Raw genomic sequence first — 12,537 nt, forward strand, 5'->3', positions numbered from 1 at the left:
AGAGAAAAGCAACCTAGAACTAAGGAGAAATTTCCTGACAGAACAATTAACCAGTGGAACAACCTTCCTCCAGAAGTGGTGAATGCTCCAACACTGGAAGTTTTTAAAAAGAGACTGGACAGCCATTTGTCCGAAATGGTATAGGGTTTCCTGCCTGAGCAGGGGGTTAGACTAGAAGACCTCCAAGGTCCCTTCCAACTTTATTATTATTATTATTATTTATTTATAAATGTTTTTATTTTGTCAGTTAATTCCCTCCTCCAGTTAACAGTCATAAATCACATTCCCCAATTAGTTTGAAACGCAGGCTTCCCCTCCAGCTCTCCAGCCTGCCAATTCTTTATCATCTCTTCTTTCAACAACCTTGATTCTCACGCTAGGTTCAGTGTTATTATGTCTAGCTAGACTCTCATGCACATTTCTCCCCCCCCCCCAGCATCATCTAACTCTAAAAGCAAAAAGAAGAAAATGGCTGCATCTCCATCTCTTGTCAATGCAAAAACATCCGATGTTATTGACACAGTGTTATTAACAACTGCAGTGACTCACTTAACAACTGTAGCCAGAAAGCTCGTCAAACGGGGCAAAAACTCACTTAACCGTCTCTTGCTTAGCAACGGAAATCTTGGGCTCAATTTGTGCTCGTAAGTCAACATGAAATTGTGTTTCCTGTTTCTTAGACTGCCGTCTCACTCAAGGAAGGACTTCGGACTGTGAAAAATATATATATATATATATTGAAAACATCAAGGGTTGTTTTTTTTTTGCCCTTCCCTCAATTAACTTTATGGATAAACCCCGAGGTTACGACAGGATGATTGGGTCACTGTTATCCAACGTGTTTTCTCGCTAAGTGGGCACCTATTTTAAATGTTCCTCTCACCGAGGCTCTTAACTGCTAACGACACTGTTTGCATGGATTAGCGCAGTCATCTTTTTCAAATTCATTTAGCTGATGCCTTATGTGCTTTAGCTATCCCAGAAGGACTCCAGAGACTCGGCTGGGGGTAGAAGGGTAAAGATAGAACGATCTGACACAGCAAACGTTTGTAGAAAAAAATGGCATCTTGTCAAAAAGATGAGCATTGTGCCACTGGCGTTCTCCCAATGCAGGCGCCTATAATAAGGGGACCCAAACCACAGCATTTTATTTACAATTTGCTGACTAAGCACAGTAAATCGTCACCGCCTGTCCGTAGTTGCACAGTGGCATGTCCTGAAACCAAGGGTCAATCAAGGTTTGTCTTCCAATCTCTGGCTTGCTTGTTTTATTGCTGTTGGAGGCTTCCTAGCCATTTAAGGAGGTACCAATTAGAAGAAGTTGGTTTTCTTCCCCATACATCTATGGAGATTCTCAATCATCCAGGTCAAGACCCTACTTGGAATATTGCATCCAGTTCTGGTTACCACAATATAAGAAAAATGTTGAGGCTCTGAAAAGAGTGCAGAGAAAAGCAACAAAGGATTAGAGGGCTGGAAGCTAAAATATGCAAAGAACAGTTGCAGGAATTGGGTATGTCCAGTCTAATGAAAAGGAGGACTAGGGGAGACATGATAGCCGTGTTCCAATATTGGAGGTGCCCCTACAAAGATGAGGGGGTCAAACTATTTTCCAAAACCCCAAAAGGCAAGACAAGAAATGATGGAAACTAATCAAGGAGAGAAGCAACCTAGAACTAAGGAGAAACTTCCTGACAGTGAGAACAATCAACCAGTGGAACAACCTGCCTCCAGAAGCTGTGAATGCTCCAACACTGGAAGTTTTTAAGAAGAGACTAGACAGCCATTTGTCTGAAATGGTATACGGTTTCCTGCCTGAGCAGAGGGTTGGACTAGATGACTTCCAAGACCCCTTCCAACTTTATTATTATTATTAAGGAGTCTATATCGGAGGTGGTGGCCCTCTGAGAGCTGTATGCAACAAAATTTCATTTTGAGGTATGCTGATTGGTGTACATTCAAAGTGACAATAAAATTATCATCATCATATTCACCATCCAAGAAGCTTCTTCAGCAACTGAAGTATGGCTGTCTGAGGAATTCTGGGAGATAAGCTCAACACATCTCAAAGTTGCCAAGGTTGAGAAACGCTTTGACTAAATAATTCCCCCGAGGCCTTTCCGACTTTCCCAAAACATTCTAAATGCAGTTTGAGCTCTCTTTCTCCGGCATGAATCCCCGATATTCTCCACCGGATTGCCATTCTCTATCGGTCCCTCTTATCACGTGACCTAAACTTAGATAAATGGAACCGCTTCCAGTTTTAGCCTGCAATCCCTAAGACCCGCTAATAAAATTTATCCACTGTAGCTTCAACTAATCCTTTCCTAAAACTGCCTAAGCCAGTGGCCCTCACCGAGGAATGCTGTAGATTAATTAGACCACGTTAAAAAAAAACAAAAAACCTTTTTTTATTCAAAGTCATTCGTGGGGATTATCAGATTGTTAAAAGCTTTGGCAGCCGAGAGGAAACTGGAAGAGAGTGCAATACGACCAAAAAAAAAAAAACCCCCCAAAGGACTGGAAGTCTTCTGCAGGAGAAAAGCCTGAAACCCAGCGCAGAACAGAGAGCAGAGGTGCGGCAGCATTTTCTCCAACTAATAAATTGTATTATTTTTTTTTATAAACTTAAATTTCATCAGATGTAAGGGGTGGGGGCTCCATTGATGTGGTTTAAAGAGAGATGGTCAGTTGAGGAGGAGGAGGACTGTGGGGTCCTTGGTGCTCTCTGAGCTTGGTGGTTTTCTTGCAGATGTTTCATTACCCAACTAGGTAACATCATCAGTACTAGGAAAGAGTGGGGATTGTGGACAAGAAGAGGAGGAGCAGGGGGAAGGAGAAGGAGGAGAAGGAAAAGGAGGAGGAGGGTGACTGTGGGTTCCTTGGTGCTCTCTGAACTTGGTGGTTTTCTTGCAGATGTTTCATTACCCAACTAGGTAACATCATCAGTGCTAGAAGAGAAAGGGATTTGTGAGGAAGAGTAGGGGGAGTTGGAGGAGCAGGGGGAAGGAGGAGGAGCACTGTGGGTTCCTTGGTGCTCTCTGAGCTTGGCAGTTTTCTTGCAGATATTTCACTACCCAACTAGGTAACATCATAACACTGACGATGGACTAGCTAGCCCTAGCACTGAAGATGTTACCTAGTTTGGTAATAAAAAGCCAAGCTCAGAGAACACCAAGAACCCCACAAATGTTAGTGATTAGTTAGTTAGTTAGTTAGTTAGTTAGTTAGTTAGTTAGTTAGTATTATTAAATTTATATCCTGCCCATCTCACTATCCACGTAGCTTTATGGAGTTATGTGATGGATGTTACTAGTTAGTATTATTAAATTTATATCCTGCCCATCTCACTATCCACGTAGCTTTATGGAGTTATGTGATGGATGTTACAGATTTTTCAAGGGAAAGAGAATTTCCCAGCCTTTCCTAAGGGCAGGATTCTGGCTCAGAAGTACTGGGAGTTAAAAAAAACAAATAACTGAGCTTGAAAGAGCTGCCCCAAGGACAGCTTAGGTCTTTAGGACAGAACTAACCAGCTCTTTGTTCTCTTCTTATTCATAAGCTGCCCCCTAAGAAGATCAAGACCCTTTTCAAGTTAGATCTTCTCTCCATCCTAACTCACAACCCCTTTGTGTCATTCCCACCATAAAGTCCCAGCCCTTTTATAACTATCCTTACAATGCAAAGGGTGGGGAGGAAAGCGGGAGGGGAATATCAGCTCCTTGAAATGCATTTTGACATCAAAGCTGCTTCTTCCCTTTGGGTCTGTCAGAATCCATAACAGGATTTGACGGCATAAAAACTTCATTTGAATCCACAGTGAAACTGCCAGCACATAAAAGGAGTGGTTTTCTAAAGACCCTTGAAAGCTTAAATGCGGCACATTAGGCCACCGTTGTAAATCTCAACCAGCCCGTTCTGAAGTGTACAAGTTTGCAGGACGGTTGAACGGGAAGGTGGCTTTCAAAGGTTCACAAATTATCTAATTTAGAAAAGCGAAAAACAGCCGCAGCCTGGAACCTGTGTGTAAAGCGCTAAAATAGCAGGCCTCTGGACTCATCTCGCAAACGGACCTTGCCCTTACAAACAGAATTTAGGCCTCCTTCACGGTGTAAAATCCACCGTGGAAAATGGGCTCGCAACGAGGACGCTTGAGTTTGGTTGGCAGGGAGCTGTGACACACACCACATCCCACTCAGGGCGACGTTTGCTGTCTCGGGGGACCCCGGGAGAGCCTTGCAACCAAATTCCAGGATGGCGTCACGAGGAGGAATTAAAACTGTTTATGCATTCGATTAAAATGGGAAACAGAACGAGCGTGAGTAATCCAATGTTATGAGTGCAGTGACCCAGCATTTAAACAAATCAGGCTCCTGGAGAGCAGCTAAAACAGATGGGAGAAGACAATTGTCCCTGTTATCGGAATGTTAGCACTACCTGTGGCTTTAACTGTTGTTATTGCCTGTAAACGAAGTCCCTGTGGTTGGGAAAGGGGGTAGACCCAATAAACAAGCTTTTGTGATTGCCCCCAATCTGGCTGCTTTGCAATAAGCAATAGCAACAGCACTTAGACTTATACACCACTTTATAATGCTTTACAGCCCTCTCTAAGCGGTTTACAGAGTCAGCCTATTTGCCCCCAACAATCCGGGTCCTCATTTTACCGACCTCGGAAGGATGGAAGGCTGAGTCAACCTTGAGCCAGTCAGGATCAAACTCCAGGCAGTCTGATCAACTGTTTGAGGAAATGAAACAAACCCCTGGTTGGAAAAATAATTAACAGAATAACAGAGTTGGAAGGGACCTTGGAGGTCATCTAGTCCAACCCCCTGCTCAGGCAGGAGACTCTGTACCATTTCGGACAAATGGCTGTCTAGTCTCTTCTTAAAAACTTCCAGTGTTGGAGCATTCACCGCTTCTGGAGGCAGGTTGTTCCACTGGTTAATTGTTCTAATTGTCAGGAAGTTTCTCTTTAGTTCCAGGTTGCTTCTCTCCTTGACTAGTTTCCATCCGTTGCTTCTTGTCCTGCCTTCTGGTGCTTTGGGGGATAGCCTGACCCCCTCTTCTTTGTGGCAGCCCCTCAAATATTGGAAGACCATTATCATGTCATTCTTAGTCCTTCTTTTCATTAAACTAGACATACCCAATTCCTGCAACTGTTCTTCATACGTTTTAACCTCCAGTCCCCTGATCATCTTTGTTGCTCTTCTCTGCACTCTTTCTAGAGTCTCAACTTCTTGATGGTGGAAATATAACACAAATGACATAGCCCAAATATATTTCTGTAAAGCTTCAACTGTGGTGCTGCAAGTAACTCATGAATACACAGCAATATCTCTCTTTCTAAAAACACATCCCCCTCTCAGGAAAAAATAATAATAATAATCCACAGTGCACTGAACAATAAAAGCTCTTCCTGGTGACTTAAGGTTCAAATTAGCTTTGCATCTTGTGACTCAGCCACAAAAAAGCTCATCAAACAATCTCATTCAACTTCTCACTGAAAAAAATAAAGAATAATAAGGGTTGCGCTGGTGGGTAACTTTTGATGGAACTTAGATAAGGGAAGTGTGCATATAGTAAACCAGCCAATAAAATAAAACCATCCTCTTCAACAACACATTTACAGCATCGGGAGGTTTTTTTTTTTTTTTTTTTTTTTTTGAGACAGCAAAGAACTAAAAGCTGGATTCCCTTTTCTGTAAATCCAATTCAGCTGTTTCTCCTAATGCAATTTACTCCGCCACAGTTTCTCCCCTTAAGGAAATGACTGCTAATAAGACAAAATTGCCGAATCCTGAAATTACTTAATTTATTCTCTTCCGTCTTCCCCCGGCCATCCAGTTCCTCCCTTCATGCTAGCTACAGCGAAGAAAATCCAGATTTCGGGCCAAGCTAGAAAACAACTCAGAGTCCACAGTTTTTAACCATTTTTAAGAAGCGCCTTTATGTTTGGCTGGATTTTCCATTCTGCTCCTTTGAGAGAAGCTCATCTGGAGCCATTAGAGTGAAGAGGGGAACGGGGGTTTTTTGATTGTGGTTTTTTAAACAAGTCATGATGGTAATGGTAAGTATGTGATCAAAGACCCTATTGTGTTGTTGTTGTTTTTCTCCTCCCCCCCCCTTTCTGGCAAATAACACTGACTTTATTTGCCGTATTGAAACTAGGGAGTCAACAATTAGGGGGTCAATGCCTCTTTGTAATACATATATATTACAATTTTTTAATACAAAAAGAAGAAGGAGGAAGGAAGGAAGGAAGGAAGGAAGGAAGGAAGGAAGGAAGGAAGGAAGGAAGGAAGGAAAAGAAAAAGAAAAAAGAGAGAAAGAAAAAGAGAGAAAGGAAGAAAAGAGAAAGGAAGGAAGGAAGGAAGGAAGGGAAAGAAAAAGAAAGAGAGAGAGAGGAAAGAAAGAAAAGAAAGGAAGGAAGGAAGGGAAAGAAAAAGAAAGAGAGGAAAGAAAGAAAAGAAAAAGGAAGGAAGGAAGGAAGGGGAAAAGGAGAAAGAGGAAAGAAAGAAAAGAAAGAAAGAAAAGAGGAAGGAAGGAAGGAAGGAAGGAAGGAAGGAAGGAAGGAAGGAAGGAAGGAAGGAAGGAAGGAAGGAAGGAAGGAAGGAAGGAAGGAAGGAAGGGAAACAGCAGTGGGCTTTAATAGGGCTACCAAATCTTGTCTGCAGTGACCTGGATCACCACTAATGGCAGTAAAATGTTCTATATTTTTAATGGCTTTACTGCCATCTACAGGTCACCTTGTTCAAGCTCAAGTTACCAGATTTTGGACCTGTTAGGGAAAGATCCCATCACCTTTGAGAAGTTCTTAATGCTAGAAAAAGCGGAAGTAACAAGATGGAGAAGTCAACCAGGACCAAGGTGGATGAGATCAAGGACAATTACACCAGGTGCTCTGTCAGAAGATCAGATGGAGCAGCTGAACAAGATCCATCTATACCAGAGATCCCCAACCTTTGAGGCACCAGGGACCAGTTCCATGGAGAGAGGTTTTTCTGTGGACCGCAGGGGGCGTGTTTTTGTGTGCTGCCTGCATCCCGTGGATGGGGCTTTGCTTGTTTGTGCGGACCGGTTGCTGGCATGCCGTGGCCCGGTACTGGTCCACGGACCGGGGGGTGGGGACCCCTAATCTATATGATTCCTAAGAACTGACTTGATGACATATAACCAGTCCATCCATCCATCCATCCACTCACCCACCTACCCATCAATCAGAGGTGGTCTGCACATTTGCAACCCAGATCTAACAATCCTGTGATAATATTCAGCCAGGAAGTCCAAAAATTATGGCACGAAACCAAACCTTATTCTTGAGTTTTCATTCATTTCAAACCGATGGCTTGATTTAACCGTGTCTGCACCATCATCTGGAGCAGTCTCTGTGTGTGTGTGTTTGTGTGGATGCATCCTGATTTGCTGGTTTGGGTTTTTGAGAAGGATGCAGACATCTTGAACGTGCTACCCATGGGCTCCTAAAAAAGAAAAGAAAATGAAAAAAAGAAACATCACCAGCTGCTGCCTACGGAACCTGGCTCCTTGATGTTTCTTGGCTAAGCACACCTGGAACAAAATATTAAATACAAATCCATGTTCACACCGGGATAAAGTGTGTTCCGTGATGGGTGGAAGCATGCCACTTGTTCCATTGTTGTTAATCGGCCATAAAAATAGGTATTTTGAGTGTTTAAATACACTTCAAGCCAGCTGTTTCCGATGCTGCCGGAGCCAAGGAAGCATTCATGGGGAGAAGTGAGGAGGGAAAAGAGAGAGAAAGTTTGAAATGAAACAGATGACATTAGCACAAATGTCTGAGGTGCTTACTGGAGTGGTAATTATGCAGCCCTTGGAAATTTGCGAGAGGATGCTCACTCAAGATGGCTGGAAGATATTCACAGAGTCAAATTATTAGAGCCCAAAGATGATCAAGGGACTGGAGGCTAAAACATATCAAGAACGGTTGCTGGAATTGGTCATGTCTAGTTTGATGAAGAGAAGGACGAGGGGGGACATGATAGCAGTGTTCCAATATCTCAGGGGCTGCCCCAAAGAAGAGGGAGTCAAGCTCTTCTCCAAAGCGCCTGAAGGCAGGACAAGAAACAACGGATGGAAACTAACCAAAGAGAGAAGCAACCTAGAACTAAGGAGAAACTTCCTGACATTGCGAGCAATTAACCAGTGGAACAACCTGCCTCCAGAAGCGGTGAATGCTCCAATACTGGAAGTTTTTAAGAAGAGACTGGACAGCCATTTGTCTCAAATGGTGTAGGGTTCCTGCCTGAGCAGAGGATTGGACTAGATGACCTCTAAGAACCCTTCCAACTCTATTGTTCTGTTATTCAACCATCTCTAAGATCGGTTTGGAATATGTCAAAAGCCCTGGGAATGTCTTTTATGCAGGATCATTTCTAGACATATGGACACTTATTTGAAGATAATCCTGGTTTGGTTGACATTCCATTTGGGCTGGACATCAGAGACAATCCTTTTAATGGTTGGGTGAAAGCCCAGCTGGAAGCCTTTGAGAAGCATCTCTTCTGTATAGCTGTCCAGAATCTTCAGAGCTCCGATGCTGAGATAAAACCAAAACCCAGTAAAAGATTTAATCTTCTCTTAATTGCATTAAACCCTTCAGGGCAGGCTCAGATTTCAACCTATATATTTTCTGTTTATAGGGCGAAATTAATTGAGGAGAAATATGGGAGGAAGTGAGTGTTTTGACACAAAGGAGCTGATGAAGGAGTTCAGCATGAACTTGTTAGCAGCACCAGTACAAAATCAACCATTTTACACGAACTCCTCTTTGAAAAGGCTGCGTAAGATCTCAGAAATATATTCGGAAGCCACACAGTTCCCAGAGGAAAGTTAAGAATATAGCCATGCAATAAATAAGTATATTCTATTCTATTCTATTCTATTCTATTCTATTCTATTCTATTCTATTCTATTCTATTCTATTCTATTCTATTCTATTTCATTCCATTCCATTCCATTCCATTCCACTGTTTCCTCAATCTTCTCTGCCAACTGTTGGTCTTTTCTTGGCACTTGCTTAGGGATTAAAAAGAAGTGTTTATCATTCTTTAGGCTTGCTATTTTTAATAGCACCAGAGTGAGAAAAAGAATCCCCAAGAACAGAACAGCAAGAATCAGAAGGAAGAGATAGGTTAAGGAGATGAAGCACAATAACCCTTTCTGTCCAGAAATGGATGGAAAAGCAATCCACAAAAGGGGGGAAAAGCACCTAATGAGGTCAGAAAGTAGCAGACAGACCTGGAATTCTAATCTGACATAAAACGGAAGGGCACGAATATGCATTCGCTAGCTGAATCCAAATGAGAAAGGACTCTCATTAAGTAGAGCGAGGTCCAAGTACGGTCCTCTGAATGAGAGCAATCTCAGGAAAATTAAGTGGAGGACCTGTATAGGATCTAACATGATGGATAGGAGCTTCAAATGTATGGGTCAGATGGCAACAGAGCATTGAACTCAAGGTCTATGGATAATCATCCGTTCTAGTTGAATAGATGGACTACTCAATGTTCTTCAGTATTTTCAGTTCTATTCATCACATTTTTCTACATATGAGCAGTAAGTGGCAAAAGGCCACCCCACCTAAACTTTAGAACAGCAGCCCTGTTGGAGTTAATTTAGCTTCCTGGAACAGCCAATGAGATGATCATCAGCAGAAGGTAGAGACAGCCATTTCTCACTCTTCTTCCTTAGAAAACACATGGTTCCAGAATAATGGAGTTGAGAAGGACTTGGAGGTCTTCTTGTCCAGCCCCCTGCTGGAGCAGGAGACCCTATACTACTCCGGACAAGTGGCTGTCCAGTCTCTTCTTAAAACCCTTCAAGGATGGAGCACCCATAACGTCTGGAGGCAAGAGGTTCTAACCAGTTAATTTTCCTGGAAGGAAATTTCTGCTTAGTTCTAGGTTGACTCTCCTTTTAGTAATAGTAGTAAAGTTGGAAGGGACCTTGGAGGTCATCTAGTCCAACCCCCTGCTCAGGCAGGAAACCCTACACCATTTCGGACAAATGGCTGTCCAGTCTCTTCTTAAAAACTTCCAGTGTTGAAGCATTTACTGCTTTCGGAGGCAGGTTGTTCCACTGGTTAATTGTTCTCACTGTCAGGAAGTTTCTCCTTAGTTCTAGGTTGCTTCTCTCCTTAGTTTCCATCTGATGCTTCTTGTCCTGCCTTCAGGCCCTTTGGAGAACAGCTTGACTCCCTCTTCTTTGGGGCAGCCCCTGAGATACAGGAACACTGCTATCATGTCCCCCCTCATCCTTCTTTTCATTAAACTAGACATCCCCAATTCCAGCAACCGTTCCTTATATGTTTTAGCCTCCAGTCCCTTAATCCTCTTTGTTGCTCTTCTCTGTACTCTAGAAATTTCTAGAGTCTCAACAGCTTTTTTACAGCTTTTAAGCTTTTTTTACAGCTTTTAAGCTTCCATTTGTTACTTCTTGCCCTGCCTTCAGGTTCTTTGGGAAAATAGGCTAGCCCCCTCCCTTCTGTGGTAGCCCCTCAATTTTTTGGAAAACTGCTATCATGTCACGCCTAGTCCTAATCCACGCAAATACAAGAGATAACGCTGAGTATCCTTGGAACAGAGTATTTTTGTAGCTCGGAGTTGAACTGTGGGGTGCTCTCTAAGCTTGGGGATTTTCTTCCAGATGTTTCATTGCCCAGTTAGGTATCATCATCTGGGCTAGAAGGGAGTGGGGTTTGCAGGGGGGAGGAGGAGGGGAGGAGGAGGATCGGAGGAGGAAGAGGAGGAGGTGGTCGTCCTTGGTGCTTTCTGAGCTTGGTGGTTTTCTTGTAGCTGTTTCACGGCCCACCTAGGGGACACTGAGCCCCAGAAAAAAGGCCTTGGATACAAGTGCTCTGCAAAACTGCATCCAATCCCCTTTTAAAGCCAACCACGTTAGTGGCCATCAGCACCCTTTGCGCTAATAAGTGCCAATGAGTTAATGATGATGAGCAATTAAACCTGCTACCATTCCGAATGGATCACAAGGGAGTCGTTGAAGAGCAGCCAGAGGGCAGCAGAAATTAGCAAAGCCATCCGACACCTTCTGCTAGGTCCTTTTTATAGTTGTGGTGGAGTATCCAGGAACATCAAGTCTTCTGAGGCTCCAAATGACTAGAAGAGACTACAGGCATTGTCGTCCTGGACTTACAACGGCTCATTTAGTGACCCAAGTTACAACAACATCGGGGAAAAAAGTGGGTTACAACTGGCCTTCACAATTAAAATCATTGCAACATCTCCATGGTCACGTGATCAGAATTTGAGTGCTTGGCAACTGTCATGTAATAATAATATTAATAAGAAGAAGAAGAAGAAGGAGAAGGAGGAGGAGGAGGAGGAGGAGGAGGAGGAGGAGAAGAAGAAGAAGAAGAAGAAGAAGAAGAAGAAGAAGAAGAAGAAGAAGAAGAAGAAGAAGAAGAAGAAGAAGAAGAAGAAGAAGAAGAAGACGAAGAAGAAGAAGAAGAAGAAGAAGAAGAAGAAGAAGAAGAAGAAGAAGAAGAAGAAGAAATTGGAAGGGACCTTGGAGGTCATCTAGTCCAACACCCTGCTCAGACAGAAAATCCTATCCCATTTGAGACAAATGGCTGTCCAGTCTCTTCTTAAAGACTTCCAGTTTTGGAGCATTCACAGCTTCTGGAGGCATGTGGTTCCACTGGTTAATTGTTCTCACTGTCAGGAAGTTTCTCCTTAGTTCTAGGTTGCTTCTCTCCTTGATGAGTTTCCGTCCGTTGTGTCTTGTCCTGCCTTCAGGCGCTTTGAGAATAGCTGGACTCCCTCTTCTTTGGGGCAGACCCTGAGATATTGGAACATATTTTATGATGAGTATGTATGACAGTTGCAGCATCCCAGGGTCACGTGATCACCAGTTGCGACTTTCCCAGCCAGCTTCCGACAAGCAAAGTCAAGCCAGATTCACTTAACAAATGCATGATTCATTTAACAACGTCAGGGGTTCCCTTAAGAGCCGTGGCAAAAAAAAAATCAGAAAACTGGGAACGATTCACCTAACAATGCAAGGGAAATTCTAATCCCAACTGGGGTTGTATGCTGAGAACTAGATGTATATCCAATTTTTCAGACCTTTGTTTCTTAGCCTTGGTCATCGATATGGTGCCTTCCAGTACAAGATGTTTCAACCAGTTCATATTCAGGAGAAAAGGCTTAAGTTTTGTGAAAAACCAAAGTGTTTGAGAGAAAGAAAATCGGGTCAACGTTTGCTACTCCCTCTGATTCAGCTTTCCATTTTTATGAGAAAGAATTGCTGAAGTCCTTAAAAGAGACCCTTTTGCATTCTGAATTCGTAGCTCAAGGTTAGGAAAAACGGGGTTTGGCAGTCTAAACCATCCTTCAGAAGAGTTATATTTTTAGGGATTTCAGCACACAGAATTAATGTTTTGTTAGGTGTTTGCGAATTGACTTAAAATTCCCATTTCTTCATTCCCTCTTCGTCCTCCACCACCCCCTTTTTTTTAAAAAGGGTTTCTTTATGTATGAG

The sequence above is a fragment of the Crotalus tigris genome, unplaced genomic scaffold (genome assembly GCF_016545835.1).
Source record: "Crotalus tigris isolate CLP2741 ecotype Arizona unplaced genomic scaffold, ASM1654583v1 scf7180000019173.45859301935:6455823, whole genome shotgun sequence".
NCBI classification, from domain to species: Eukaryota; Metazoa; Chordata; class Lepidosauria; order Squamata; family Viperidae; genus Crotalus; species Crotalus tigris.